Here is a 21,953-nt window from a genome sequence, read left to right on the forward strand (position 1 = left end):
CCAGCAATTCTACTCTTGCATATTTATCCAAGGAAATCCAAAATACTAATTCAAATATATAGGTGCACTCCTATGTTTACTGCAGCACTATGCACAATAGCCAAGATATGGAAACAATTGAAATGCTCATCAACACATGACTGGATAAAGAATCTGTGATATACTTATACAATGGAGTGTTTACTCTGCCATAAAAAAGAATGAAATCTTATGATTTCTAACAACTTGGATGAACCTAGAGGATATTATGCTAAGTGAAATAAGTCAAACTGAGAAAGACAAATACCACATGATCTCACTTATATGTGGAATCTAACAATGGGATAAATGAGCAAACAAAACAGAAATAGACTCATAGATACAGAGAAAAACCTGATAGTTGCTAGACGGAAGGGGGTTTGCGGAATGGGAGAGAAAAATAAAGGGATGGCCACGGGCTTGAAAATTAATCTGGGGAACGTAATTTGGTGGTTACCAGAAGGTAAAGGGGTTGGAGGGTGGGGGATGAGGGTGAGGGGGATCAAATGTATGGTGATGGAAGGGGAGCTGACTCTGGGTGGTGAACACACAGTGTGATTTATGGATGATGTGATACAGAATTGCACACCTGAAATCTATGTACTTTTACTAACAATTGTCACCCCAATAAATTAAAAAAAAATAAATAAAAAATAAAGGGATTAGGAAGTACAAATTGGTAGTCACAAAATGGTGACAGGGATGTGAAATACAATATGGGGAATATAGTCAATAATGTGGTAAAAACTATATATGGTATTAGATGAGTAGTAGACTTATTGGGGATTTCACTTCATAAATTATAGAAATGACTAACCACTGCACTGTACACCTAATATACAAACTAATGTAAAGTACAAACTAATATAAAATAATATTGAATGTCAAATATATATATATGTACATATATGTGTGTGTGTGTGTATATATATTAAATGACCACATACACACACACACACACACACACACACACACACTCACAGGGTGCCAACACATGTATACACATTTTAAAAAAGGAAAAAAAAACTATTAAAATTATAATACTCAATATATACCAATAACAAAAGATGAATACAAGTCACATTTGACTTCTGCAATTACAAGAGGTGCTCAAAGTGGTTACCATCAGTGTCCAGACACTTCTGATGACAGTGAACTACTGCTTGAGCAACGCTGACCAAAGTGTCCACCTGTATACATTTTTTGGCACCCCCGGTATATATATATTTATGGGATGTAAAGTACAGAATAGGGAATATAGTCAATGATGTTGTAATAAGTGTGTATGGTGTCACATGGGTCAGATGGGTAGGAGAACTTGTAAGGTGTGTAAATGTCTAATCATTATGTTGTTTTGTATACCTGAAACTGATAATTTTTTAAAAAGCAAAACAAACAGACAAAAACTTTTGTTTCATCTTTTACAATACAGTAAAGATAAGTTACTTTGGTATCATTTAATTTTGTGGAGCAAAAAACAGTCCATATCATTTTCAAAAACGACTGTTTAAGTCATAGTACATGATAAATAACAAGCTCCTTCCCATTGTCAGTGCGTAGCATAGTTTCCCCTCTTCTAAATTTGTTCAATATGACATACTACAGCTTTCATCGTTTAAACTTTCCTACGACTCACCATGCTTATTTTTAATTTCAAGTAAGACTTCACTGAGCTAAGGTTGCTTAGGAAAACAAAAGGGCAATGTAGACATACATTGGTTAATTACTTGATTCTCAGATAAAATTTGTGCTGAGCAATGTCAATTCTTCCAGGTGACCACTTGGTATTTTGAGTGATCCTTTTGTTACATCAGTAGCATTGCAGAACTGTCTGTCAGTAGGAGAAGACACAAGGCATGATGCCCATTTATAGGGACCATGTTAATTTCTTAAATACCATTAAATGAAAGAAACAGAAAGAAATATTTCACATAACCAATGTTTAAAAAATTAATTGCACATAAGCTCTGGTGAACTAGATTGTTCATCCATGAGAATCATAAATTGATTTATTTCCAACTCCATTTGAAAAATAGAGTCAAGGGCCTTTCAAAACATCAAGCCTGTTACATATCATTTAAGATATTATCATGTGCCAAGAATAATTCTGTCCTATTGATCGAAGAAAATTATGTGTTTTCTGATATCTGCCTTCTACACTTGGTTGATAAGTCATGGTAAATAATTAAAAATGATTTCACACATTCAATCTCAAAATTGCTTAATCCATTAAGTAGGTACCATTTTATAGTCCAGAATCTGTGTAGATTATAAATCAAACTGAAGTAATTTATTTAGGAAAAGTGTCTAACCTAACTGTAAGCATTAAATAGATATATTGGAGGGAAATGCTTTTGATAAATTTCAGATAACATATTTTTCCTGATGGGTGAAAAAATCATTGTGTTTATACACACACACACACACACACACACACACACACACACACACATGATGTTCTGTGTCTTATACTGCGATAGTGAATTCAAGTTGCTAGGGGTAACTTTCTTAAGAAGCGGTAAGTAGTAAATATTCAGTATTTTCTATCTTTCAGCTTTTTCACAAGTATTATTTCCTTAATCTTCAGAATAAATTCTCACTAAATATCCGTTTAATAGATGAGGAAGCTGAATTTTCACAAGAATAAATAACTTGCTTAAAGTCACACAAGAAATGTTTCACTGCTAGAATCTGAACATAAGTATGTCTGAGTTCAGAGGCTGTTTTCAGAATTTCCACTTCAAAGACTTCTATGGCACGGTTATTGATTTAACTCATTGTTTTAGCTTATTTCTTGAATACATATTCTCAGTTTCTTTGTGGGTTGTCTGTTCTGATTCTATCTCCAGGGCACTGCTTTGGTTTTCTGAGTTGCAGCACAGAAGTAAGCTGGTTAATGTTGCAGAAGCCTGATGTTATAGAGGACTAACACCAAGTACAAGCAAGGCTAAGGATGATAGAATTGGGATTAATTTGGTGGATAGGCACATTAGAATCTCCCCTCGAGTCTCATGCACAGATCTGGTTTCAGTTTCTCATGGTGAAATATAATTGCTAGGCATAGCATTTGTGTATAGAAACCTTCTAATATTTCTCCTTCTGTCATTACATTAGTTAATTTAGAATGTTTTTTATAGATTTCTAAAAGGAACATATTCCTCCAAATAGGTAAATTGTATTTATTTTATATAAGCAAATGTACAATGCTGAACTTAAAACTATTTAACTTGGAGTTGCATTCCATGCCATAGAATATCATGCACGGAATGTTAAGAAAGACATAGGTGAAAGTTTCTTCTCCAGCTTCTCCTACTAATTGATGGTAAATTAACCTATACTAATGTGAGATAATACACGGTAATTTGTGACTGAATCACTCTCTTATTTAAGCCTAGATTGGGACATTGCCCAGTTTCCCTGGTGTGATTGACTCCATGCATTAACAAAATCTCCTAATTTTCTCCTATTAAACTTTGTTCTCTCTTTTAATTACCCAGAGGAGCTATTTCTACTAGAATAATGGTTCCTGATGGCATCAGTTTCCTCCACCTTCACAATTTCTAAGTGATCTCAGTTAAATCCATGATTTAAACTCTTCCAGTTTCCAGATGTGGTCTACTTAGAGATTTTTGAAACATGCACCCATTATGCATGGACCCAATTTGATACATATGTTCTCTTAATACACAACAAAGCTCACACTTTGTCTTCTTTAACTTGTATAAAGGATTTTTTTTTTTACTGGATAACAAAAAGTAAGACAGTACTTTTGCATGACTGTCCCTTAAATTTATAAGAAATAATGTCTTAGATGATTAGCATATAATTTGCCTCTCAGAATTACTACTGTTAGTGACTCTGTCCTTTGAAAATCATTAAGGCCTTGTTTTAATGGGAATTGTTCAAGGTTGTTATTCTGTTTATAGCAAAAGGAACTGCTGAAAAAATTCCCTTTGAATTTAATAAAAAGGAATAGCTATTTTTTGAGTGATCTTACTGAGGAGATACTAGAACAGTTGCATTGATTTGAAATAGCCATGCCTTCTTACATTAATTAATTAAACTCATTAAAAAGTAAAGGTTGATTATTTGACAGGAATAAAATTTTAGTTATGCTAGATGAATAAGTTCTAGAAGTCAGCTGTATAACATATTTCCAGTTAACAATACAGTATTATGTACTTCAAAATTTGTTAAGGGAATAGATCCCATGTTAAGTGTCCTTAACATACACACACAATAGAGAGAGACACACACCCAAAGAAACTGGCAGGTGTTGCATGTCTATTGACTTGGTTGTAGTAATGGTATCACAGGTGTTTGCATAAATTCAGTCATCACTTATACATATTGAATATGTGCAGTTCTTTGTATATAAGTTATACCTCATAAGGCTGTCAAAAATATAGAAAAAATACAGGGAAAGATGATGGAGTAGACTGTACCAGGAAGTTCTTTCCCTACCTATACAATTACACTGGCAAAATCTCTCTGATGTAATCATTTTGGAACTCTGAAGTCTATTGAAGGTTTGCAAGTTCCAGAAGAAGACTTAGATGGTAAATTGTGATTAATTTCAGTCACTTCCATCTTTACTTAGCACAGTAGCAGCTTTCCCACCCTTCTATACCATACCAGGCAGCTACTCATGCATTTCAGAAGCAGCTTACGTGTAATTAGTAGGGGCCAGGGCTGGCAAAAAGGACACTGTCCTCCAAATATCAGGGATCTGTGCTCTGATCACTGATTGCTGCTTATTATCTCAAAGTTACAGACAAAGAAGCAGGCAGCCATTGCTGTTGCACCACCCCCAAAGATATCAAGCCTCCTCAACTGGTTGAAGTGACTACCAGGGAACTTAAAAGACTGGTGTCCTTAGTCTCTTTCATTTTTCTTTTTTTGTTTTTCTATTTTGGGTGCCATACATTCAACATTAGAACATTCGGAAGCAACAGCATGTATAGGGAAAATTAAAGAAAGTGTCCATGTATGTCCAGGAAAAGATATAGACTCCGAAAAAAACTTAAAAATGACTTCAAGTTTATGTCTTATAACAGGCCTACAACAATTACCCCCCAAAAAAACAAAGAAAATAAACAAGTGACAAAAAGACCACTGGGGAAGGAGGATAATTTGATTTCCAGAGTTACCACATCATTAGGTTCAAATATTTAGTTTTCAACAACAACAAAATAATCCACAAAGCATATTAAGAAACAGGAATGTGGAACATTCAAAGGAAAAAATAAAGTAAGCCAACAATAACTTGACCTGAAAAAGACTTGATGACAAATCTACTAGACAAAGACTTTAAAACAATGGTCTTAAACGTGTTCAAAAGAAAGGAAGATGTGAAGAAAATTCAAGAAAGCAATGTATGGAAAAAGGATATCAATAAAGAGAGAGAAAACCCAAAACACCCAACATTAATTTCTGGAGCTGAAAAATACAATTGAAATAAAAATGTACTAGAGAAATCAAAGGCATAGCTGAGCAGACAAATTAAATTTGAAGGTAGGACAATGGAAATTGTGGAGACTAAAGAAGAGAAAGAAAAAAATATTGAAGAAAATTAACAGAGCCTTAGGGATCTATGGGATAACATCAAGCAGATCAACATATGCATTACGGGATTCTCAGAAGGAGAATACAGAAAGGGACATGAGAATATTTGAAAAAAATAATGTCAGAAAACTTCCAAAATTTGATGAAGGTTGAATGTAAGCATCCAAGAAATACAAGCATCTCTAAAGAAGATAAACACAAAGAGACCCAATCCAGGATACATTATAATCAAATTTCTAAAAGACAGAGAAAATTTTGAAAGCAGAAAAAGAGAAATAATTCATCACATACGAAGAATATCCTCAATAAGTGTATAAGCAAATATATCATCAGAAACTTTAGAAGCCAAAAGGCTGTGGGCCAATATATTCAGTGTTAAAAAGAAAAACGAAAAACGTTATCAATCAGAAATCCTATCTCTGGTGGAACTTTCCTTGAAAATTAAAGAAGAATTAGGATACTTCCAGGTAAACAGAAGCTGAGGAAATTTGTTACCATTAGATCTGCTCAGCGTGAAATACTTACGGGAGTGCTACAGTTTGAAATAAAAAGACTGTAGACAGTAATTTGAAGCCACGTGAAGAAATAAAGATCTCAGTAAATGTAAATACACGGCCAATTACAAAAAACTCATATTGTTGTATCAATGGTTTTCAACTTCGCTTGTTTTCTATGTGATGTAAGAGACTAATACATTTTTTAAATTATTGGTTAAAAAGCTAATCTTATTTAACTTTAGTCTGTTACACAGTTTTCTACATAATTTAAGAGACTAGCATATTTAAAGAAAATATTATTTTATGTTTTGGGCACACGACTTATAAAGAAGAAATTTTGTGACAGCAACAACTGAAAAGGGTAAGGATAGAACTAAAATGGAACAGAACTTTTACATGTTACTAAAGTTAACCTGGTATAAGTTTAAATTTAATGTTATAATTTAAGGATGTTACATGTAAACTCCATGGTAATCACAATTAAAACAGCTTTAAAATATACACAAAAGGCAATGACAACGTAAGCATTTCAGTACAAAAATATAAAATAAACACAAAAGAAGACAGTGATGTAGGGCAAAAACAAAAAAAAGTTAGTGACACACAGAAAACACATAATAAAATGACAGAAGTATGTCATTTCTTATCAGTAATGACTTTACATTAATCAAACTCTTAAACCAAAAAAACAGAGATTGGAAGAATGGCTAAAAAAAAAGGTAATGATTTTATGGAGTCTACAAGAGATTCACTTTAGATCCAAACACACAAAGGGATAAAAAGTAAAAGGATAGAAAAAGATATTCCATGCAACCAATAACCAAAGGAAAGCAGGAATAACTATACTAATATCAGACACAATAGACTTTAAATCAAAAAGCTACAAGACAAATACCTTTTCCATTCAGTAGGATGTTTTTTTGTTTTATTTATGGTTTCCTTTGCTGTGGGGGGGAAAAAAAAAAAACCTTTTAGAGTGACTTAATCTTATATGCTTATTTTTTCTCTTACTTCCCTTGCCAGAGGGGATATGTCTGTAAAAATATTACTATGGGCAATATCTGCAAACTTTCTTCCTATGTTTTTTTCTAGGAGTTTTATGGTTTCAGATCTTACATTTAAGTCTTTAATCCATTTTGAAATTATTCTTGTATATGTTGTGAGGAGGTGGTCCAGCTTCATTTTTTTGCATGTTTCTGTCCAGGTATCCCAGCACCATTTATTGAATAGACTGTCTTTACCTCAATGTAAATTCTTGTTTCCATTGTTGTATATTAAATGACCATATAGGCATGGATTTATTTTTGGGTTCTCTATTCTGTTCCATTGATCTATGTGTCTGTTTGTCAATGATATATCTGATAAGGATAAATTTATAAAAAACTCATTCAACTCAACACCGAAAAACAAACAACCCAATTAAAAAATGGGCAGAGGACGTGGAGAGACATTTTTCTAAAGAAGACATACAGATGGCAAACAGACATATGAAAAAATACTCAATCTTACTAATCATTAGAGAAATGCAAATAAAAACCACAATGAGATACCACCTCTCCCCAGTCCAAACGGCTATCATCAATAAATCAAACAACAAGTGCTAGCGAGGATGTGGAGAAAAGTGATCCCTCATACACTGCTGGTAGGATTGCAGATTGGTGCAGCCACTACAGAAATAGGTATGGAAGTTTCTCAAAAAACTGGAAATGGAACTACCTTATGACCCAGCAATTCAACTCTTGGGTATCTATCCAGAGAAATCCAAAACACTAATTTGAAAAAATTTGTGCACCCCTATGTTTATTGCAGCACTATTCACAATAGACATGGAAACAACTGAAATGCCCCTTGGTAGATGGCTGGATTAAGAAACGGTAGTACATTTATACAATGGAGTATTACATGGCCATAAAGAAGAATGAAACCTTACCATTTGTAATGATATGGATGGGCCTGGAGAACATTAAGCTAAGTGAAATAAGTGAGATGGAGAAAGACAAATACCATATGATCTCACTTATATATGCAATCTAAAGAATAGAATAAATGAACAAACTAATCAGAAATAGTCTCAGAGATATAGAGGAGAAACTGAAGGTTGCTATATGGGAGTGGAGTGGGCATGAGGGATAAGGTGAGAGGGTTAGAAAGCACAATCGGTCACCAAAAAATTGTCACAAGGATACGAAAAAAAGTTTGGGGAATATAATCAATAATGTTGTAAAGATTTTGTAGAGTATCTGATGGACACTTGTCTTATTAGAGAGACCACTTCATGGACGATGTAAGTGCCTAACCACTGCAGTGTACACCTGAAGCTGAAGCTGAATAATAATGAATGTCAAATATATATGTGTGTGTATATATATATATATATGTGTGTGTGTATATATATATATATATATATATATATATATATATATATATATATACACACATATATATATTCACAGGAAGTGGAGTACATCATGAGGAATAGAGACAGTGGAAATATGACGGGCTGTGTATGATGTCAAAAGGATAGTAGATTGGGGGAAAGGAGTTATCACTTTGTGAGGGGTGTAAATGTCTAACTATTACATTGTTTTGTATACCTGAAACTAATAAAAAAAAATGTAAATAAGAAAGAGCCCCTAAAAAAAAAATCCAAAAGTTATAAGAAACAAAGAAGGACATTATGTATTTTTAAAAGGTTCAAATCAGCAAGAAGATAAATTTATTATAACAGTCATGCACCTAATAATACACCATCTAAATATATGTATCAAAAGTTGAAAGAATTAAAGAAAGTTATACAATTATAGTTAAAGATTTTAATACTTCACTTTCAATAATGGATAAAACAACCAGAGAAAAGATAAGTAAGGAAAAGTATCTGAATAACACAATAAACCAACTAGATTTTACAGGCATATACAAGAACTCTATCCAACAACACAATACATATATTCTCAAGGTGACACGAGACATTTTCCAGGATAGAACATATGTTAGTTCACAAATTAAGTCTTAATAGATATAAAATTATAAATACAATACAAAGTATGTTTTGCAACCACAATAGTATAAGTTAAAAAACAATAAATCAAAGAAAACTGAAAAATTATAAAATTCTTGGAATTGAACAATGCACTCTTAAATAGATAATTAATCAAAGAAGAAATCATAGGGAGAATTAAAAGTACTAAGAGACAAATAAAAATAAAATCATAACGTTTTAAAACTTATTAGAAAAAAAAACTTATTAGACACAGCAAAAACAGAGACAATGGGGAAATTTGTAGCTATAAATGCTTGTATTTAAAAAAAATCTTGAATCAATAATCTATATTTAGAAATTAAATAACTAGAAAAAGAAGAACAAACTAAACTCAAATCTATCAATGGAATAAAAAAATAATAAAGATTAGAGCAAAGATAAATGAATTAGGAAATAGAAAAACAGCAGAGAAAATCAGTGAACCCAAAAGTTGGTTCCTTGAAAAGATCAACAAAGGTGAGAAATCTTTAGCTAAATGGATTAAGAATAAAATAAAGACAACTAAAATTACTAAAATCAAAAATAAATTAGGGACATTATTATTGATTACACAGAAATGAAAAGGATAAAATTTTACTGTAAACGATTGTACACCAACAATTTGGATAACCTAAATTAAAAAATAAAGGTTTTTACTTTTATATAATTAGAAAATAACCCTGAATCTATGTGGCTTAAGACAACTGAAGTTTATTTCCTTTCATGCTAGTGGTTTGGCTGGCAGCTCACTTCCAAACTGATCTCACTCTGAAACACTGGCTGGCAGAGCTTGCATACAAATATTCTCAAAATTTAATGTCCAAACAAATTACTTGTTAAAATGTATGTATTGATTCACCTCTGGGGAGGTGCTTCACATTCTGCATTTCTGGAAAGTCACATATAATGTTTATGCTCCTGGTCTGTAAACTGAATTGATTAGAAAGGTTCGAGAGTAGAGACTGTTGAGGCAGAAGGGAATCTGGCAAATTTCTTATTGGCTACTAATGGCCTCCAAAAAGAAGTGAACTGTGTTACATCTTCTCATATTCCCTGAAGCAAGTCAGATAGCCATTTCCAACTTGAAGAACATAGGGAAATGCAGTCCTATCATATTTCCAGAAGAGGGAGAACTGGAATACAGCCTTGGTAACTCTCACAGAAGAGAAAATGTTCCCAATGCACAAGGATGTTCTAGAGGACCAGCTCTATCAATGATGCCTATTTCTGAGCACCACAGCCTACAGCAGCGGAGTGTGGCCCAGAAACTCAGACTATGCTAGTGCAGGTGGGACACCTGTAAAGCCAGGAAATCCAAACCAACATGTAGATTCCTATGTCTTATAAGACATTAAAAAAAGGAAAAGCTTGCTTCTCCCTAAATAAATATTCTGATTTAAGAAATTGTCATCCTGCTACACAAAAAGTCTTTGAAGCCAAGCTAGATGATTCTGTACAAATGGCTGAAACTTAGAGCTGTCTGGAGTCGTAGGAAGCTCAAAGCTCAGATGGTCCTATTCATTCAGAAATACCATTTGAATGGATTGATCACAGACATTGATGATAATTTTCTACACATTTATTCTTACATATACCTAATAATTTACCATGACTGATGCATAACATGGCCCTAGGGGTTTTGGGTGACCATTCATCAGAAACAGTAATCTTAAGTACATAAAAGTCCATGCTACATGGGCGTAGAACAAGAAAAGATATGAGAAGTATAAGAAATTGATAAAAATCCTCCAGCTTCTAAGAACCTCTGGATTCCTACCACAACAGACTTATTACAGATGTATCCCCTCCCATAGCTTTCTCTTCTCGATGATAAAAGGTAGTCCAATCACAATAGTACATTACGACTCTACTTGTCACCCATTCAACTCAGCAACTAATACTCTATTCAATAGTGAAACTTTCCTTTATAGCAGAAAACTTGATCGTGGCCCCTATTTTACATACTACTTTAATAGGCTGCTGCTCAGAATCCTTCATCTCTATATTCAATATCCTCCATCTTCAGACTGAAAGTTATAAAGAAATCTAAAATGCTTTAACTCCACTAAATGAATCTGGGACAGCCATGCTACAGGTGGCAACAATAACATAAAAATGCATTGTGAGGGTCCACATTTCAGTTCACAAACTTTTCAGGTTAAAAACATAGGATTTCTGTCCATTTGAATATATGGCCTCATCTACTACTCATTTAATGTCAGCTCATCACATGGTAATCATTCACTCCCTTTGAATTTTCAGCTTTCCTTTTGTGTTTATCTCAGCGGAGACTTAATGTTTCTCAAGGTGCAGTTTCCCATATATGCCCAATAGTGTCACACTGCAAGCAATTGCCATTCTATCCAGAACACTGGGTAAACCCTCAGAAGGAACAGTGTTTTTTGTCCTGTGATTTCACTGCAATTCCCAGCACTAACAAATTCACTAGAAGCCAGAGGATCCATAGATTGCTTAAGATTATTGATAAAAGACCTTTGTGAACTGCCAAGAAGAGTGTAATATGGAATAGCTGTGAGGACAAGGAAAATCCTACGAAAAAGATACACTTACTATCTCTGTGAATGACATGCATCTGTCACTCATCTGAAAACTGTTTGTAGGATCTGAGATTCATTAGCAAAAAAGATGACAAGACTATGGTCATGTGCGGCATTTAGTTTCAAGCAAGGGATGGAGCTGACAAACAGTCATAGGAACCTTATCACATAAAAAATGTCCCATAATATAGCATATTATCTCAAAAGGTTAACATACTGAGTTCAAAAATACCAATTCTAGTAATTTTACAACTTAATAAAATGGCTTCTTGCTCCACGTTTTATTATATATCCCCGTTTTTATAAACTTGGGCAATATATCCCCTCTTCTGGACCAGTTCCTCAGTCTTCATTGGAGTAGCAGTATTTGTAGCTGAGGGGCCAGAAAACATAATGTCTGGGATGACATCATGGTAACACTATTTAACTTTATCCTTTTATTTTGAGGTGAAGTGATTATATTCAGCCTCAACAGGAAGCAAGGAATGGTCAAGAGTCACTTGAAAAGGTAGGTTCATATCTCAGGAGGAAGATAAGGGTAGGATTTAGAAAACTAGGAGTTATCCACATAGAGGTAATAGTTGAAAAAAAAAATGTCATAGTGTAAAGGGAGAAACTGTTAAAAGAGTAGAGCACCACAAAGATATTTTTTGGGTAACATCTGGAGTGAAGGAGCAATAAAATTCAGCAGTGCAGAAACTAGATAAAGCAGGTAGGGAATTAAGAAGAGGGCACAAAAATTGCCGTGTCAAATGCCAAGGAATTAGAAAAATGAATTAATAATGTGGCAATAAATAGTGATGAATGGTATAGCGAATTCAACCTAACAGCTAAAATAATTCTATGATAACTTATTTGAGTTGAAATGTGTACTCTAATAAGGAAAGGTCTATTATCTGTTAGTAGGTAAACTCTGGAATTAGACTACCTGGATTCAAACCCAAGTTTTGTCACTCGCTAGTTCTGTTATGCCTTTGGGTGATTTTCTACATTTTCTACATTTCCAATTTCTTATCTATATGTGGGTTAAATTAAATAATCCACGTGAAGTTTTTAGGTTGTGTCTGGCATAGAAAGCCTTCAATATATGTTAGCTGAATCATGATTTGATTACATTTAAGAGCAGTTGTGGGATTCAGGGATTCAGGGTTTATGGGGAGTTATAATACCGGGGCAGTAACTGTACACTACCTTGTCCAATAATCACAGCAGTAGAGAGCTAAGTCTATCACCTCTGAAACCTTGGACAGGAACATGATTTGAGGTTAGAGACCTTTATTTTTTCTTGCTATTGTTTTCGGGATGAAGTTCCCTTGAACATATTTTTAGTGGACTGGAAGGATATCGCAAAGAGAAAGATTTTAAAAGAGAAAAATCATATGAGATAAGATGAAAGAACATAGCCTCAGTAAGCAGGTTGGATTTGGTAAAAAAAGACTAAAAGATATTTCTCCGAACCCAGAGTGGGGTAGAAAAGGCACAAGTATGTTGAGAAGATGGAGTATTTTTTTTCAAATAATCTCAGTCTAAAAATATACAAAGGAAGGTCAGTCATAAAACGGGAGTAGCAGAGGTGGGGTTGATATTGAGAAAGCAGAAAAAGTAGGGGGAGAAACAAACAGAATATTATATACTGTTACTTAATTATAATCAAAAAAATTCTCAGAATTAGACATAACATAAAGATAGGGTAAGGATTTATGGTTTGCCTTGATAAAATACAGGATCTGAATGCAATTAAGCAAGCATTGGATAGCCAACAAAAATGAAGTTAATTACACAATAACTATAATTGACAATGATAAAAGTTAGAGCACCACAGAAAATGTGTTCAAAGAATGACTTTAGAACAAAAAAGTCTCATTAAGAAGATACTTTTATACAGGAACTCAATAGACAAGCCAATGAGAGTGAAAACAGGATCAGGAAGGGTGAAATGTATGGCAGATACATATTTTTTTTTCAGTTCAATCTGTCCATTTAATTCACATTTATAAAACAAATATTATATAGACAAGAATGTGATTATCTGATATTTTCTACTCTCCCAGAATAAAATCGATTATACATTATATAGTTTATTGGAAATAGTTAACTTTTAACTCGAATTAAAATATTATGGTTAAACTTTCTATATCCAAGTAACTTACTCTTTGCAGTAGGAAAAACAATGAATTGAGTGGACTGAAGCTAGAATTAATTAGTGTGATTTGAGGCTATGGAATTGAAAAATCGGTTTATTTAATGAGGGTGTTACTCTATTATGTTTTCACATAAAACCAACTCAACTGTTACTTTGCACAAATATAAAGTTTTGTTTTCCTTGAAAAAGGATTCCTGAAGAAAAGGTGACTTGGTGTTTATGAAATTCTCATGAAGTGACTGCTTCTTTTGTCTGAGTGCTTTGTGTTTGTTTGTTTGTTTATTTGTTTGTTTTAAGTTAGGGGCTAGTTCTTGGAATCAAAGCAAACTCACAGGACCAATACAGTCATTTGAACTTTGCTCTAAAAATGAATGAAATGAAAGCCATGTTTGTTGAAGAAAACTGTGTTTTGTTTACATAGGGGAAAATTCAGCATATAATTCTTCCCCAGGGAAAGACATTCCCTATTGACTTATGTCTCTGACAGGAGAATAACCAAACAGATGTATACTTCCTGAAATAAAGTGCATGCTGCACACAAATTTAAATCATATACAACTTATGTTTTATGGTACAGTTGTGAGTTATGCTTTTTTGTTTCCATGTGTAATCAGAGAGTAGAACAGATGTGAAGGTTAACGTTAGTATGCTTATTACAAATAAAAAATATAGACAATGCCCAGGGAAAGGAGAAGTTCTGTTCCTTGTGTGGATGTCTTACTGTAGTAAGATACGAGAGAAGAAAAGTGGACTTTAGGACCCATTATTTGGGAACAAACACAGTAAGACGAGTCACAAATAATGTCAACAGTAATTTAAGAAGCATCCTTTGTATTATGCAGCACCCAGACAACTTGAAATTTTCTGCTTAGAGATTTAGAGAGGTAAAGTAATGGTTAAACTAATGTATTATTCCACAAGATATTCCTAGTTTTGGCTGGTAGATTGTGTGCACATGTTCTTTGGAAAACAGCTTTCTCTTCCCTCAACCTCATTAATAGAATCAGAGTGCGAGGCAAGCTCACAGACAGGCATTTGCTCCTTCCAACTGTGTGTATTTTGACTAGGGCTGTCTCCAAATATCTGGTGCCTTAGGTTGGCATGTTTCAGATACCAGGAAAAGCAGATGAAATCAATCAACCCATGGTAAAAGGGCTCCAGAGTAGACTCCAGGTAATAATCATCAACTTTATGTTTGCAACTCACAGTATCAAATAGACGTCTGTGTTTTTCCTATCATTAATTTAATTCATACCCACCAAATTTTATGTTCTCCATTTGCATTGGGAGGCGAAAACAGGATTGATGATGATCTGCCAGTTACACCCTGAGGTATAGGATGATGCTCTGTGCTAGATGAGGAAATTGCCAACTAAAAATATTTTGCACAAGATCATTTTGCCTTCAGCATTTTGAAAGCAGGATTTAAGCAACCTCTGTCTTAAGAGCCAAATTCTATATGCACATGCCATATTTGATCTTTTGGATTTACTTTCTACACTAAAAAAGTTATTAATTCAGAAAGAAAATCTCCAAAAAGGACTCCTTATATCCTAAAAAAGAAAAAAAGAAAAAAAAAAAAAAACAGGAGTAGGAAAGCATTTGTTTAACAACATTTACTAAGAAAGTAAGTGTTTGACATTATTTGGATATTTAAATGATGAAAGAATGCCCTTGAGATGGTTTTAAATCACAGTCAAAATATTTAATGAATTTTTGGATTTAAATGTTTCTTAACATTAAAGATATATAGTAAGCTTAGTTAATCAAAATTTGTGGAATATACATGATGGTGCTATTGATTCAATGACAAATGAACTGGTCATTATTTCTATGGCAATAAATAAGTTATTCCCCAAAATATTACACTCAGATGGATCTGGCTGCCGGGATGAAGATAAAATTTGTAATTTTTGACATGCTTTTTGGTACCATTGACAAAGGATACTTTGAAAGACATCAGTGGTTGTCTAAATCCGTGAAATTCACAATAGCATATCATTTCCACATTTTCCTATCTGTATAATATGGATACTAATTCCAATTTCACTGCAGTACTGCGTGAGTTGAATAAACTGTTGCATTAAGTGAGACCAGTGGGGCTGCTCTGAGAAAGGTTGAACCCTCACCACAGGACTGGACTCCCTTCTATACACGGGCATTACTTTGCATGTCAAATTCATGTCTCAGCAACAGAAACTACTATTATTTGTCATGAATGGGCAGAATCATTAAATCAACAAATGTTTAGACTTGCTATCAAAGATTCACCCTCAACTTTGTCCTCCAGTTCTCTTTCACTGCCCACTTTTGCTAAAGGCAAAGAAAGTTGTCCAATATCTGCTATAATTATCTCTGCTTCCATCAGCAATGTGAATCACAGCTTTATTGTTATTTGTTCTAAACTCTTGGACCTAAATAACCTTCATTCTTACATCTGCTGTTTGATTTTCAATTACCAGAGTGTAGATTATATGAAGTTAGAATTAGATAAGTGCAGGTGCAGTTTCTTATTTAAAGCTCTGTGGGGTATTTCCTTAGTGAAATCATAGCAAATCCTAATAGTTGCAAATAGATGTTATTTGCTAACCTGCAAGAGAACAAAGTGAGTTTTAACAGCAGGCGATGGCCACAGTATTCCTAGGAGGACCACATGAGCTATGAATGAGGGATTGAGCCTGGATAATCCCGCCTTTGTGAGGCTGTCCAATTCTGTAAATGACTTCCTCAGTTCATTCAACTCCCTCTGTCCAGCCAATGGCCAGTCTATTTTATTTAAATATCCTATCTCAGCTTCTGGTCTAATCAGAATGGTAGTCAGCACTGCTCAACTCATTGTTCCTGCAGTGCTCAGCTCCGCAGGAGCCAAAACATAATGGACCTACATAATGGATGACTGAATTGGAAATAAAAATAAGCTATTTGTTTGAAATTTACCTCCCATTTATTGTATACTTGCATAGGAGGTCTCCCATGAATCTGTAGGAGAGCCTTGTCTAGAAAAGTTATATAATATATATTTATGTGCTGAGAGTGGAGTACACATGTGATTGCCATAGCGTTTCATAGCACTGACTTTCCTTTTTTCCTTCCTCTTCTTCCTCCTCTTCTTCTTCTTCTTCTTCTTCTTCTGCTTCTGCTTCTGCTTCTGCTTCTGCTTCTGCTTCTGCTTCTGCTTCTTCTTTTTTCCAGTAATGCAGACTTGATGAAATTAGAATGCAAGTCTTGTCACCAAACACATGCCTAAATAACATATGAGTAATAAGACAGTTGTGCGGGTACATATACACATAGACATAAATCACAAATGATAATTTCAGTTCTAATCATCAGGAAATTTGAAATGTTCTTTATCTGTGTGGTGTGCATAAGATGATTTTTATCAAAACAAATGATTTCTCTATGCATACCATGAGCTCTGTCAAGATTGAGAGCCTGTTGTCTAATGATTTAGAATTCAACATTATAAAGATCCATTCTCCATATTCTGAAAGAGCTATTACTTCAAACATAAGTGCTGTTATTGGTAGAAGAAATGTTGCCCATATTTCACCCTGTGTATCATTAAAAATGCACTCCTATACATTTTACATTATTATTATTACCTGATGGCCATTCAGCACGCAACCATCAAAGTGCGAGATATATGGCTCTCCAGTTGAACAACAGAAAGCAATGAGCTAGTGTAATTTGCCAGCTTTGGAGAGGAGTGTCACTTGAAATTTATGACTGTTAAATGTAAATTAAGGATGGTATACAAAGGCTTATAGGAACAGTTAACCCCGGAGAAGGTTTGACATTGGTAGTCTGACCAGTTTCAGGTATTCCCTAAAGTCTTTTAAGAATGAAATCCTTGTTACTGTAGCCTGTGTATAATAACTTGTGAATGCATCTAAACCATGGGATTTCTTCTAGGTAAACTTCTAAACAAGATAGAAGCTTTCATTATTCCAAGGATTTCAGATATTTGTGTAAGTCACCCCCATACATATTACAATATACTTTAGGTTATTGCATAACTTAAAAAAAAACAAAAACTATTAAGTGTGTGGAGGAGGACTGGGTTTAGGAAAACCCACTACTTCCTAGTAATGCACAACAAAAAATAAAGATAAGCTGATCAACTCATCTGAGGTTTCCTGGAACGTTTTTCCTGGTTTTAAAATATATACATATATTTAATACATATAAAACACCCAGAATATAATAAATGTTGTGTTATTTCTTCATCATTTGATATGAGCAACAGTGTATTTGTATTAGCCTTCACTACAATTATGACATTTTTCTCTATGAATCAGGATGGCCCTGAGCAATAGGTAATATAAAACTAAAGCATATTCAGAAATTAATATTCACAACCTTCCTCGCACGTTGTTTTGGTATTGCTTCACTTTCTGGCTACTCTGAAATACATGTGATCAGATTCCCTGTAGAGATAGTTCACATTGAATTGACTGTTATATAGGTGAGTCATTCTTCTAATGACCTCAAATTCAACACTAACCGTATTTCTTTTTTATAAAACATGGTGACATTATTTAAAAACATTTTAAATGTTAATTTTGCCACTTACTGCATAAATCACTATTTGATAGTGAGCAAACAAAAATTAAGTGAACAATTATGATTTTGAAGTCTTAACAAACTAAGAATCAAAGGGAAATTATTTAAGATAGGCTGAATTTTTAAAAATCTTCAGCAACTATTATACTTAATGGAGATATTTTACAAACATTTTCTTTAAATATGATGAATATAACCAAGAAAAGCAAAATAAATAATATAATACATGAGAGAAGGAAAAAGAAAAGCTATTATTATTTAGAGATGATATAAATGTGTATATGAAAATAGAATGTGTAATTAATAGAAGTGATTTCAGCATTTTAATACAAAATCAATTTCAACATGTCTTTAAATATATTAACTACAAAAGTCATTAACATTTCTCCTAAGGAGCAGTAAAAAATAACTTAAATAATTAAAAGTAATATACCAATATGAAGAGCAACAAAAACTATAAAATATCTAGAACTCAATCTTAAAAAATACAATTTAAACTGAAGTTTAAAATATCTGTATAGTGAAAATTTTTAATTATATTAAAAAAAACATAAGTAGAACTTTAATACTGAATGAAACATTCCATACTCTTAGATAGGATAATTTAAAATTATAAAGATATCAATTCTCTTTAAATTTTCTATAAATTCATAGGAATTACAATAAACATTTCAGTTAGACTTTTGAATAACTCAATTTATGCATTTTGATATATACTTAGAAGAATACATTTCCAAGGAGAGATATGCCAACATAAAACGAAAGGACCAAAGATAAAAGACTTCCTTACTGGATATCAAAATACACCACAAATTAAAGAAACAAAAAGACAGGAGAGACAAAGATGATTTGAGGAAACTCGTAAATTACACATAGAAGAATGAAAATGAATTTCTAGTTAGTAAAATATACAAAGATAGACTCTACATGTATTCAAAAATTAAATATAGAAGTTAAAATCAATGAATAAAAGATAAATTTAATAAAATATTATAAAAAACTAATGAAATTAATAAAAGATAATATATATGACCTAAATGTTCAAAATTCCACAATAAAAACTGTAAGACATTAATTGATGCATCTGAGCAGATCAAACTTAAAGAATTTCTATCTTGAAAAAAACAAAAATGGTCCCTGTTGAAAAACTTAAGAACTCATGGCATGCTTAAAAAGAACAGAGGGGTTCTTCATATTTTAAAAATAATTGCATTTTATTATTTATCTTAAAAGCAATAGGATTACTATAAAAATTCAAATTGTGCAACAGGTGAGGATATAGAAATGAAGAACTTCCTTACCAGCTACTCCCTCACCCCCTACCGACCCCAAATATATCTAACCTTTATTAAATCTCACTGTGCTCTAGATAGAATTAAAAAGTCCGTGAAATGTGCATCTCCCAAACCTTTTTTGTACATACTCTCTCATAGCCAGAATAGGGACATTTAAAATATTTACAAAATGCATTTTATGTGACCTTTTGCAATTGTTTTTCTTTTCACTTAAAAACATATAATTGACATGTTTCATGATAATGCATACATACACACGTTATTGACTTTAATGACTGCATATCATTCCATATTTTATACTGTGCTTACATGTAACATATCCAATCATTGCCCTACCAACATATATACATATGACTATTTACATATATGTAAATCATATTAATATAAATTAACATAATACTTACACTACAATGATGTATTATAGTATATATTATAGTATATTCACATAATATTATAATATATGATTATATAATTGTTACATCCTATATATTATTAATATAATATGTATGTGAATGGTAGCAATAATGGCTATTTCAGGACTAAGATTTATAGATAAGAAGGACTTTGGGCTAGTATGTAATATATTTATTTTGTAGTAGTATTGTAGTATTCATATCTTACCTGTGATACTCAAAAGTAAATATTAAGAAGGTATGAGTTCAGTGAAAAGAGAGACCACTGAGAGCAGAGGGAATCTTGTGGCTTTCACATTCAGGTCATAGTCCCATTGATTCGCTTTTTGTATGCTTTGGGAATTTCTTTAATATCTATTTTATTAATGTAATAAATTTTGCTGTTTTGTAATATTTTCTATTTAAGACTTCAATTAATTTTTGTCTTATTTCTATGTAATATTAGGTTTTTACTACTTTTTATAACCTGTGGTCACAGAATTGCATATTTGGTAGGAATATATATATATATATACATATATATATATATATATATATATATATATACACATATATATATATACATATATATATATGTGTGTGTATATATATATATATATAGTTGATGGCTGAGTGTATACACACATACACACATATATAATTGCTGCATCTCTTAAATGATAACTGTTAATTATTTCTGAATAGAAGTGTATATTTTGGTTAGTCTGACCTTGTTCTATCATTGTATCATTATCTATTGGTTGTTTGGAACATATCAGTTGTTTTTTACTTCTCAAATATAAGAATCAAGAGAAAACACATTTTGGACATACTGTAGACTACCTGACTTCATTTGCTGATGAAGAAACTAGCAGAACACCCAGAGAGTCTAGACTTTCAGTTTGAAGCTGGGTTGTTTCTTTAGGTTATGAGTAAAGTATCTTACCTTTGAATAAGAATGAACTGAATGCACGGTGACCAGAAGGGCAAACTCTTCAGAAAATACTTCAGGTTTCTTCCTGTGTAGACACAGGATTATACCTTCTTGCCTCTTTGAAGTTCATGTGATCATGTGACTCCTCTGGCAAAACATCAGCAAAGGGATGTATGTCTCTCCTGGCTAGAATACTGAAAGGCTAGTGGAAAAATCACCAGGTCTTCTCTATCTGCTTTGGTTATTGTGGAAGCCTGCAGCAAGAGGGTCTTTGACACACAGACCTTCATTGACCATTACGAGAAAAGCACCCCCCAACCCCCCTTGTCACTCAACCTGCTAACCTACAAAGAACATAGAGTATGAGTGAAAAATAAACTTTTATTTATTTAAATCACTCATAGAGATTTTTTTGCTGTTGTTATACTTATCTCAGAATAACCTAACCTGACAGATACAACTTTTCTAATGATGATCCCCAAATTATCTAAAGAGGGCAATTTAAAAGGAATATGGACAATAGTTTTATCTTCTATAGAGGTCATGGGACTGTAATAAACAGTGGATACACTAAATAAATATAACAGAAGCACACCATAACTTAAATAATTATCACATAGCTAAATTTAATATACAAAAAATGCTAATGGAATAATTAAAAAATCTTGTTTACTGCAAAACAGAGACAGCAAGATTTATGAAATAGAACAGACAGCACAGGAATAGAGCTAGTATATATAAGAATTTGGTATATGTGTAAGATGCCATGATGCATCTTTAGAAAAAATATGAATTATAAACACAACTAGTGCTAGCAAAGTTTATAAAGCATTTAGAAAAAAAAAAGTTTAGTTTCTTGTCTTACAGATATAGAAAAATAAATTATGTCTTGCTCACATAATTAAATATTTTAAAAACTTCAATATTCATGGCAAATATTGGTGCATACATCATCTCAACATAAGA

This window comes from Rhinolophus ferrumequinum, chromosome 2, assembly GCF_004115265.2.
Source record: "Rhinolophus ferrumequinum isolate MPI-CBG mRhiFer1 chromosome 2, mRhiFer1_v1.p, whole genome shotgun sequence".
In the NCBI taxonomy this organism is placed as follows: Eukaryota; Metazoa; Chordata; class Mammalia; order Chiroptera; family Rhinolophidae; genus Rhinolophus; species Rhinolophus ferrumequinum.